This window comes from Phasianus colchicus, chromosome 1 (assembly GCF_987193195.1).
Source record: "Phasianus colchicus chromosome 1, bPhaCol1.hap1.1, whole genome shotgun sequence".
In the NCBI taxonomy this organism is placed as follows: domain Eukaryota; kingdom Metazoa; phylum Chordata; class Aves; order Galliformes; family Phasianidae; genus Phasianus; species Phasianus colchicus.
The window spans coordinates 165844100-165856433 of record NC_143436.1 but is presented as its reverse complement, the minus strand read 5'-3'; the positions used below and the strand labels follow the sequence as shown (position 1 = coordinate 165856433).

Below are 12334 nucleotides of genomic sequence, written 5' to 3'. Positions count from 1 at the left end.
TAAGCTAATTTCTTTTAAATTGGAGCTGATTAGATCTGCTCAAAGGTTTGAAGTAGGAATTGTTCCAGTGGACATGAATATACATTATGAACGGGCATGATAGTATTTTTTGAAGTGAATTCCCATAATTGCACTCAAGAATGTGTAATCAAACACAAGAACACTCATTTGTACATCAGTCTCTTTACTTCCATTAATTAAAGCTCTTTCTGAAATGTTTGTACAGAGCAAAATCTGTCTTGCAACAAGCAAGCAAGCAAGCAAGCAAACAAAGGAAGAGCTACTGAATTGGACAAGCAGTTCTGAAAAGAGGATTTATCAGATCACAGACATGGAAGCACAGAATCTCTGAGGCTGGAAGGTACTTATGCAAACTGTCCAAGCCTAAAAGCAGTCAGCTTACAGCAGCTTTCTCAGAACTATGACCAGTCTGTTTTTCAATGCCTTCAAGGACAGACTCAACAGTCTCTCTGTGAAGCATCTTAAATTGTTGGAATGTAACTATAATTAAACATAAATAATAATGATCTTACTATTAAATAGATTTTCATATGGTTAAACCTGTGTGACATTGCCTCTTGTCCTATTGACAGTCTTCATTGAGAAAAACCTGGCTCTATTCACAATATCCCTACTACAGCTCTCATTTACGCATATTGGTCAGATCCCTCATGTTTTCTTCAAGCCACAGTCCCAGCTCTCTCTTTGTATGTCACATTGTTCAATCCCTTACTATTTTGGATTAAACTCAGCTCAACATTTGCTGTAAAGCTTTCTTTGATAAATACATAGGTGGAAAACGTCTAGCATCTTCTAGCTAGTGAAGTAGCTTTACAGTAGAAAGATCACTTGATATTTATATGTTCTTTAGGTCTTCAGAAGTCCTTTAAAATATACTTTTGGTGGATACTTGTATTTTTTCCCATTCTTCTATGTGTGTTTAAATAAATTTTTGTTCATTAAGGTTTGTTTTTTGTTTGTTTCGCTTTTTTTTTTTTTTTTTTTTTTTTTTTTGACTGCAGGACTTTAATATTACTTAGACATGACTTCCTCTCATTCATCATTACGACTGGGAGACCCATAAATTAAGTGCTATGTAGATCAAAACTTAAATGAAATATATATGTGAATTTAAACATTTGTGTACATAGATTGTATAGTGTATCTAGTTTATATTATCACTTTGATGTCATTGTAAAAATATGAGAGTTCAGCTCAATATGAACATAGTTTATCAATATTTTCAATGAAATTATCATCTGAATGTATTTAAATAAGCAGTAGATCAGTGTATGTGACAATGTTAAAAAATTGTGGTTTGTATCTGGGATTGTGCTCAATTGATAATACTATTGTGTTCTTTGTAACTGTTGTAGTTTCCATGGAAATAAGTAGGAGGCATTATTTTGATGGTGACCTACATATATCTGGTCTTTCCATCAAAAATAGCTTTCCAGCCTACATAGAATCTAGTAATTTGTATTTTTATTAAATCTGCTTTTAATCGTTTAATATATGCATCTTAAATGTGTTTAAGTACTCAAATTTATTTATTTATAGAATTGTAAATGATATTATATTAATTTTCAATTAAATTCTTCTTCAGCAGCCTACATTCTTTTCTAAGTCTATCCTTTTCTTCAAGAAATATATCATAGAATGACCTGGGTTGAAAAAGATTTTAAAAATCTAGTTTCAACCTCCCTGCCATGGGCAGGATTGCCAACCACTAGACCAGGCTGCCCAGAGACACATCCAGCCTGGTCTTAAATGCCTTCAGTGATGGAGCATCCACAACCTCTCTGGGCAACCTGTTCCATTATGTCACCACCCTCTGTGTGAAAAACTTCCTCCTAATGTCTTACCTAAAACTTCCACCTAATGTCCTAAACCTAAACCTTTATAAGCATTACCCCTTGACCTATCACTATCCACCCATGCAGTATTCCAGATGGGGCCTCACAAGAGCCAAGTAGAGGGGGACAATCACCTTCTCCTTGCTGGCCATCCCTTTTTTAATGCAGCCCAGAAAACAATTGGCCTTCCAGGCTGCAGGTGCACTGCTGGCTCGTGTCCAGCTTCTTGTCCACCAGGACCCTCAAGTCCTTCTCCGCAGGGCTGCTCTCAAGGAGATCTTCTCCCACTTTGTATAAATACCTGGGATTGCCCCAGCCCAAGTGCAGCATCTTTCACTTGGCCTTGTTGAACCTCATTAGGTTTTCACAGGCCCATTTCTCCAGCTTGTCCAAGCCCCTCTGGATGGGTTCCCTTCCCTCTAATTTATTGACTGCACTACTTGGTGTTGTTTGCAAACTTGCTAAGAGTGTACTCAATTCCATCATCTATGTCCATGATAAAGATGTTGAAGAGCACCGGTCCCAAGACCGACCCTTGGGGACACTGCTTGTGACCGGCCTCCACCCTGACACAGAACCATTGATCACAACCCTTTGGCTGCGACCAGCCAGCCAATTCCTAATCCATCAGACAGTCCATCCTTCAAACCCATACCTCTCCAATTTAGAGAGAAGGATGTGGTGAAGGGACCTTGTCAAACGCTTTGCAGAAGTCCAAGCAGATGACATCCATTGCCTTTCCCCTGTCCACTGAAGCCATCACTCCATCAGAGGCCACCAGATGGTCAGGCAAGATCTGCCCCTGGTGAAGCCATGCCGTCTGTCTTGAATCACCTCTTTATCTCATATGTGCCTTAACATAGCTTCTAGGAGGATCTGCTCCATGATCTTCCCAGGTGCAGAGGTAAGGCTCACCAGCCTGTAGTTCCCTATGTCTTCCTTTCTTCCTTTCTTAAAAATGGGAGTAGTGTTTCCCTTTCTCCAGTCACTGAGAATTTCAACCAACAGCTGTGATTTTTCAAATATGATGGAGAGTGGCTCAGCAACCACATCAACCATCTTTCTCAGAATCCCGAGATGTATATCATCTTGCCCCATGGACTTATATACATTCAGAGTCATGAGTAGGTCTCAGAATTTTTCCACTGTTACAGTGGGTCAGAATCTGCTCCTCTCACCTTCAGCTAGAGGCTGCTTCACCTGGCAGACATGTGGAGCCTGTTCACCACTGAAGACTGAAGCAAAACACTTATTGAGTACCGCAGCTTTTTCCATGTCTGAGGAAGCCAGCCTATATGCTTCCTCCCTGATTATTCCAGCAATAAAACACTGTTTAATAAGATGGCACTATCTATTTTCTCTCTCTTCTTTCTACCCTGTGTTGACCCATTTGGCATACTGATAGAGTCAGTACTAAATCTTCTACAGAACTATTAGTTCTCCTCTTTTTCCATCTGGCACTCTAGAACTTGCTCAATAAAAATGTCAGAGATAGTAGTGATAGTAGTCATGATATAATCTGTTGGTGTTTTGTATGTGCTAAAGGTCTGCTACAAATAGTGCTCTCACGGGGTTTACAGTGAAGGACAAGACATTAAACTATTTTGGTATACTGTGATTAAGCAATAACCAAATACTTTATATATTTATATATTTATAAATTTATAAATTTTTATATATATTTATATTATATATATATATATATATATATATATATAAATATGCTGGTAAACATGGAAGTTTAACTATCAAGAAAATGTATAGAAGCCTCATCTTCTGAAATGGAAAAATAAACAAAAAACAAAGAAACAAAAACCCACACATAATACTGCTGTATATATTATGAATTTGCAAACACTGCATTTTTAACAGAAAATTTGATTTCCAAATTTGTTCTAAAAATAAAGACAGGAGTTTCAATCTACTGCTGTTATCTAGCAGCCATTTTTTAAGAGGAAAAAATAAGGTTTTTTTCTTTGTTTGTTTGTTTTAACCATATGACTATGTAAGTGTAATCTATTTCAAATGTATGACCATTATCAGCTATTAGATAGAGCGAAACTAATTTCACTCTTTTTGCAAGTCTAAAAGTTAGATGTCTGTAGTCCAGCTGTCTTAAGTCTTCTTTAATAATCTAGCAGAAAATATCTCCAGAGTACAATGAATGAATCTTTAGTTGCCCATCCTAGAATGGTATAATTTATCTTCTAGAGGTAGCTAAAAGTATTTTACCATGTATATGCATATATGTATATATTTGTGATTGTATTCTTTTTTGCTTGTTTGTTTGTTGTTTGTTTATATAGACAAAAAAAAAATCCATTAAAATATCAGATATCAAACTGTTTGATGTTCATGTCAAGGCAGATCACAATCTGAACATCTATATTTCAGGGTAAGATTTATCTATCATCTCCTGTAATTTTACAGAAATCTATAATTCTTCACTGCTCACCTGTATCACACAATGTATATATGTAGAAAAAAAGTATGGGAAAAAAAAAAAAAAAGTATTACTTCTATCTTAAGACAGGAAAATGGAAAGGGAGTGGTTAAGAAAATAAAATAATTGCTTCTGTCCATTCACAAGAAGTGAAGCTACACAGACTACTAAGTATTTCTCAAACAACCATAGGATATAACAGACACAGATGGTCAAAAACAACTTAGGTGTTCAGTAGAGGTGATAAGCAAAATAAGAAAAATACCACATTAGAAAGTATAATTTTGCACTAAAGATTCACATGCTTATATTTAGGAATAGAGAGGCTAAGATTTAATTTCATTAATTCAATCTCACTCTACCTACTCAGGTAGAAAGCCTCCCTAGCGCACAATTCAAAATATTTTTAGTTAAAACAAAAGTATGACACACTGTTCTTTTTTTTTTTTTTTTTTTTTTTTTTTAATTCATAACAGTCATGTTATCCACCAGCCTAACTTAAAACTTTTTTAAGTTAAAGATACTATAGATTGTGAAAGTGTTAAATTTGTGAAAATGTGAAATGTGAAAGTGTAGCAGCCTGAACAGTTTCATAAACAGAATGGAGAACAATGAAATTAACAAAGGAAAAGTTGTAATGGCTTGCATGAAAGTATGGTCTAAATGTCAGAAGAGTAACCTAGATCCATTTAGATATCTTTCAGTGAAAGCTCAGACCAGAGCAATAAAACCTCTCCACTAAACCATCAAGTATGCTAAATGATAAGACAGATGATTTTAAAATGCAGTTTTTTAAAAAATATTTCCAGTTAATTCTCAAAAATATAGTTACGGATTGAAGCAGTAAAAAATAAGAAAGGCTGAAAGGCTGAAAGAAGCCACTCAAAAAGTGGCTATATTTTCATACTAGTACTACTTTCTTGTTTGAAATGTGACCAATTTTGCAGACAGTTTTTTTTCCACACTCTTCAAGGATTGTAGTGGTATTTTCACTTTAATATTGTCACAGATTAAAAACAAAATCGAAGTATGTGCATGAAGTCATGGAGTTATAATGCCTCACTTTATGAACAAAGTTAAAATGTACAATTTATTTATTTATTTATTTATTTATTTTTAACAGTAGTTGAAATGTAAGCATGAATACAGGAATGTGGGAAAAAATATTTTTCTGATAATTTGTATCAAAAAGGTGACTTTGTAATATAGCATATTGTGTTGTTGGTACAGATTTGTCTCATGATGTAGGTATGTGAACTTGCTGAAGAAACAATCTGCACAAATTATAGAAATGTTATGCTTATTCTCGGGAACTAGCTTGTGGAGTTTTGTTTGATTCAGAGATAAGAACTGACTTCTTATCCTTAGAAAATGCAGAATTGTAAGGGAAGTGAAATTGACTATGGAATAGGAGAGAAAAGGAGACAAAAAAAAAAAAAAAAAAAAAAGAAGATTTTGTGGAAGCTGGATAATTGAAAACAAAGTTTGTTCTAATATTATTGAAATGGTTAAATTTGCTGTCTTGCAGTCATGGAATTTATGGCATGTTGTGATTTGTTTATACTGAAAAGAGAGGTAAGGAAGTAGGAATGTTGAACTGTATTTGAAGAAGTGGATTAAATACATGAACATTTGCTATGGAATGCATGACAGGCTGCTCAGCTATTTTTGAGGTTATATTTGAAGAGAGATGACTGAAAGAGAATGTCGTGGTAGGCACTGACCTCCTGACCAAATCATTGACAAAATACGATAGGATAAAATACAGTGAAAAAAAAAAAAAAAAAGAAAGAAAGAAAGAAAAAAGAAAGAAAAAAAAGAAAAAAAAGAAAAAAACAAAACAAAACTTCATAGGTTGAAATAAAGAGTAACATAATGAAATTAATGAGAGCTTTTTCATAATGAGATCTCCCCTTTTCTCCTTCATCCTTCTCAGCCTTTATAGCTGTACATGATATTGTATGGTATTCAACATCCCTGTGGTCAGTTTAGGTCATCTGTCCCAGCTGTGCCTCCTCTCCAGGTTTTCTACCTCCACCCCCAGCCTGCTGACCTTTGGAGAAAAGCAGAAATTGGAGAGGCAGTCCTGATGTTCTACCAGAACTGCTCGGCAACAGTCAAAGCATTGGTGTAATATTAACATTCTCCTATCTACATGTGCAGAGTACAGTGCTATATGGGTTTCTGTAGGGAAAGTGAATTCTATCCCAATCAGATCCAGTTCAGTTGCAATTAGGCCTAAAGCTCACTTGTAGTTGAAATTGATGACGAATGAGAAAGGAAGGCAAGAAGCAGGGCTTCTGTAAATGTAGTGGCAACGGAAATAGATTTAAAAAAAAAAAAAAAAAAAAAAGACAAAAAGACAAAAAAAAAAAAAAAACGGAAAAGAAAAAGAAAAACACGAAGAAGATATAAGCCAACTAAGCTAACTACTAATGACTTGTTGATGAGAGAGACTTGAAAAGCTGTGATATTCATTTTCTCATTTCTGTCAATCTATACTTGGAGTATCTGCTGTCATGCCTCCTATGTCTAACTATGTGAAGTACAGTGTAACAGCAGAAAAAAATATGACGCTAGGGACCGTGTTAACAAACTGTATAATCTTGCAATGAGGACAGACTGAAGACATTCAGAAGTGATGAGAGACCTGGCACATGCCATTTCAAGGTCCCTCTCTGTTATCTTCAAAGTCTGTGCCTGTCAAAGGAGTCCCCTGAGGCCCAGGAAAGGCAAATATTATGCCATCTTCTATAAGGTAAAGACGATCCAATGTAATACAGACTGTATCTGCGGAAAATGTAAAAAAAATCCATTTGGAAGATAATTCCAAGCATGTGAAGGACAAAAAGGTAGCAGGGAATAGCCAGGATTGATTCACCAAGGACAAATTATGCCTGTTAACTATGATTGTTTTCTATATGGAGATAAGTGGCTGAGTGAACAAATGCAGTGGGGTGACCTGTAGTACCCCTGAAGTAAAAATAGGAGAAAATAACCGGGAAGTATAAAGAACGAGGCTGACAAAATTGACTGGATTGATGAAAAATTTGCTCTTAGGTAGTCAACAATTCACAGGCATTTTTATGAATTGTATTCCTTTGGGATTATAACTGGGACTGATCTTGTTTAAGATCTTCATGAACAACAAGGAAAGTGGGAAAGAACACAGTGAATTTTCTGAAGATAAAATTTGGGGTGCATTTAGTAAACTGCCATTTTGAGAGACATCTAAAGACTGAAGGAGTGAGTTGACAGAAACTCACTCTGTGGAATTAAATCACGACAAATGCTGAATTCTGTGCTTGGAATGGAATAGCCCCATGCCACAGTGTAGGCAGGGGATTTATTTTGTATGAAATAATTTTGGTGGTCCTGGTTATCAATAAGCCGAGCATTAGTTACCAATGAGTCTTTGCTTCAGTGAAGGCTAACTCTTTTAGAAATAATTTAACCATCAGATAAAGTGAAGTGATTGCTCTTCTCTGCATGTCATTTCTAAGACTCTACCTGAGGGACTGTTTTTCCACTTTGGGCTTACCAAATACATGAAATGAATCTTAATAGGAAGTTGGTAAAATGATGAAGATACAGGAGCATATGAGATTAAGAAAGGTGGAAGAAGGTGAGTTTCTTCAGCGTTGAGAAGGCTAAGATGTTTGCTGCATTCTTCTATATTTGGACTGTTACAGAGAAGACAGAGTCCTCCCAGAATCGCAAGGTGAAAGGTCATGAGGGAAAGGCCAAAAGTTGCCATAATGGAAATTCTAGTTATAGATAGGTAAATAATAGATAGATAGATAGATAGACAGACGGATAGACAGATAGATGGAGACATTCAGAGTGAGGATAATCAGACACTGGAACAGATTATTCAGAGAGGCTGGATAATCTCGATTTTTGTAGATTTTTGAAACTTAGTTGTACAAGATCTTGAACAAGCTGATGTAACCTGTAGCAGAAGGTGAGACCAGATGACATTCCAACCTTGCCTATCATATATTTATTGTAAAATATTTTATTTAAATATTTGCAAAAATAGGATGGGTTTTCAGCAAAAGAAATTCTATCTAATTTTTCATCATTGTAATTTTTCTTTTAATGATTTTTTCTCTGGCATATGTTTAATAGGTGCCTAATATAAGCTATCTTGTCATTTCTTATAGCTTGTTATACATGGATATTGCTATGTGTCTTATGAGAAAATATAAAGTTTTTGTCTTACTGTAGCTGTATCGGTTCTTAAATTTTGACTGTAAGTGAAATCACAAGATTTTTTCCATTTTTCCACAGCTTTGAAACACTGTACATGCCTAATGAAGAACACAAACAGTTCAAGAATTTGAACTTATAATGCAATGCTATGTGCATGCTCACCATTTTTAACAGAACTAATTTGTTTAGATTAGACGTAGTTACTCTGTAAAAGATGGAAATAACAGATGACAAGCTCATTTTATTATTATCATATACTTGCACTACATTTCCCACTGTTGTCACTTAACATTAGTATTCATAGTACATTATCTTGAAAACAGAGATAATAAAACAATACCACCTTAGTCTTCCCCACAGCAGAGCCCTGCAAGAGATCTGGCTCTCTGAGAGTCCTCAGTGATTTACAGTCAATCTTATTCTATTGCTTTTTTTCTCTATCTTCCTCAGGATAACGATACTCAACAAAAAAGATTTTTTCAAATCATACAACGAAGTTAGAAACATGCCAATAACAGATTCTCTTGTTCATTCTAGAAATCATAATGTAATGCCATTTATTTATTTATTTATTTTTAACAAATAAACAAATACAAGAGAATTGTTGGCCTGACACACATAGGAGTTCCTGCTAAAGAAATTTAATGTGTCCATAATATGTAATTAATGACTGTTACTTTTTGTTCAGACAAGGAAGAAAAAATCTTTGCCAAAGAAAAACTGGAACTCATTCTAATTTACTGATGCAGAAATTAAACTTCAGAGGCTAGATATGACTCCCCAGTGTCTTTATAGCAGAGAGCAGGACAAAGAAAATGTTTTAGCTTTTTTCCTTTATTTAAACTGCCTTATATGTCATAATATGAGGGCCACAGAAAAGAAAATCGGGGCAGTCAGGTATAAAGGTATTAAGTTCAGGGATAAAGGATGTGTCTCTAGGGCAGACTGCAGAGCAGAACACTGTTAAGATTTTCAATAACAATGAAAGATAGGTTAGATCTTCTGGCACAGAGACTCTTAGGATTATTTCCACTCTACAAACTCACTCTTCAGGATTTGGATATTCTTGCCTGCTGAGCTGAGTGTCCACACCTGTGAGAAAATCATCTCCAAACTTTAAGAAAATTTAGGACCTCCCAGTATATCTACCAGAGTGATCATCCTAATGTTAAAGGAAATCTCCTTACTAGCTAGAAAAGTATAATCATAGACATCAAATTTGATCCTTGCCTCCTACCTCATAGATTGGTCTAATAAGAAATATATTCTCTAAGAGCAATTTCAAGCATTTGGAATTTTTATTTAATTCCCTAATACTGCATCTTTCTTATTTTACATTCACAAAATGTTATGAAGATTCTTTGGGAAAATAGGACTACAGTATTTGCTTTGAATTAAGTTGGTGAAATATGAGTATTTCATTCTGACCCCTACCATTTGCCAAAGTCTGCAGATGAACAGCACATCAGGGACAGTATGGAGTTCAGAATTCACTTTATAGATATGTTAGAATCACATCACAAACTTTTTGTGGGACTTGAATAGGTACTCTTGCTCAGGAAATCCTAGATAGATGTGTGGATATCACTATTAATTATAGTTAAGTGGTACACAGCCATTTCCACAAGAATTCTTCTTTGACTATATCATAAAAAAAAAAAAAAGCCTGTGCCTGTATAAAGATCTGGCTCTGACTTTCTCAATGAAAGAACTAGACAACATTTGCCTCTAAGCATTTAATTTTGTGTATGATATTTAAGTCAAAATGGATTTGATTATGTGTTTTGAACAATTTTCTAAATGATTTATATTTTTTCAATACACACAAATATTACAAATCTTCTGAATTCTTTAAAATGTCCTTATTATTTGTACAATTTGAACACTGAGAGATTTAAGATGATCAAAGAACCCATTAACGTAGAAAGAGCCCATCAATACTTTAATACCAAGTTTTTACAAACTGAATAGAAAACTCTATACAGAGCATAAATATGTCTTATTGTGTCATTCCAGTTGAAAAATCCACACTGAGACTACAAACACTACTTTAGTCTTTGCATTCACTCCTAAATAACTACAGTGCTTATCTCTGAATGACTATGAACAGAACAGGTCACTCTGTACATTTGCATGAAGATGTCAGGTACATGACAGTGAGATAATGAAAAATGCAAAAATAGAATAGAAAATGTAGCAGGCTTCAGCTCATGAATCTTGCAGTGAAATTAAAGAAGAAAAAGTTCAAACCTATGCTGAAAGAGCTAGTGGTAAAACCATACACAAATTGCAAGAAAGATTTGTTTTCTGAATACCAATTATACTGACTACAAAAATAGCTTTAATCTTTATTTGAAATATTATCTATGAATCTCAGATCTTTTTCATCTCCCTCCCTAACATAGCAGGTAGGTAGGTGGACAGGTAGATAGAGAGAGAGTGAGAGAGGAGAGAGAGAGAGAGAACCTGTACTCTTCTAAATTCTGATGTAAAATATTACATCAAAGCATAGAATAAAAGTTGTATTTATGGAATTATGATTTTAAACAAGGAAAGGGGAACTGCTTTTACACAGTGATCAAAAGTAGTAAATAAAATACTCTGAAAATTATTTATTTTTCCATATATTGACTTTTTGTTCAAATTAGTTGAACAAATTAGTTAGTTTTATTGAACTAAAATAACTTCTAATGTTTGAATTATCATTTTTAAAAGAATGTATATTTTTGTGGCTAGTATTTCAATTTTTTTTTTTTTTGCTGTTTTTAAAAAATATATTTTTCCTGCTTCATCCTTATTTTCTCCGCAGCAAGATGTATTAAACTTATCATGTATAGTTAATGTAATCTGAATTCTTTAGACAAATGTTATTAGTTTCCAGAAAATGAGATAATTTTATTGGCTGTAGCTGACATTATGTGTCCCTGTAAGCTATTTCATAGTGAAACATGTGCCAGGTTTTTTTAAAAAGAAGGTTAAATAGAGGCTAAATCATCTACACATAATATAGATATGATTAACAGCTTCCAGACATCAAGTTAAGGAAGACGTATTAAGGAGGCTTATTAAAGAGATTGAAGTCATTATGTATAGATTTAATCAGCTGGACCTGGAAGATTTAGAATTTAGAGGAAGTTTATCACTAATTATGTCCTGGATGATCAAGACTAACAGCAAAAGAAAAGATAGTCATCAACACATTGCCTTTAAGCAGCTCATAGGAATTGGAGAAACATGGGCAAAATGGTTATTTTATGAAGTTGTTCAGCAAGGCAATCTTCGTATTTGCTTCCAGACTTTAGATCAAAGATATGCTTGAAACATAAAATAAGATAATGGAACAGAGCAATTCTTTAAAACAGAGAAAGCTGCAGGTGTCATTATAAGTCAAATTAAATAAAAGCAATCTTACCTCTCTTCAGTTTCACAAGACAGATCTTTTATTCCTTCCTTCTTCTCAGTCTATCAATCTGTGAATAGAAAAGTCACTCAGTTGTCTTTTGGTGCTTTGGATCATTTCCTTCTTTTCATCACTGCTGTGACTTGGGTATTCCTAGATGCAAGAAAGCATACTCTTATAACATGCCAAAAGAGCAGCTTACTGTGTCCCTTTTTGCAGCATCTGATGCATGGATTCAGATGTGAATGATCAAATCATTTATTAAAAGTTCTCACATCACTTATATACCTTCACAAGTTTTCTTTTTCTAGCTTTCCCATCCACCCCTACAACTTTCCCATCCACCTTTACATGTCAACAGAGCATTCTACAAACACTCCTTAACCGTTCATGCGGGCACTTATCCAATCAGAGACGTGT

The 12334-nt window shown here is 34.5% G+C and overlaps 1 long non-coding RNA gene across 1 annotated transcript in view; it reads right to left on the bottom strand.

Moving 5' to 3' along the window:
* LOC149920222 (uncharacterized) overlaps positions 1-12118 on the bottom strand; it is a 64936-nt gene extending 52818 nt beyond the window's left edge. Inside the window, exon 1 of the long non-coding RNA XR_016470246.1 lies at positions 11927-12118. This is a non-coding gene — a long non-coding RNA (uncharacterized LOC149920222). The remainder of the gene's footprint in view (positions 1-11926) is intronic.
* Between the last annotated feature and the right edge of the window lie 216 nt (positions 12119-12334).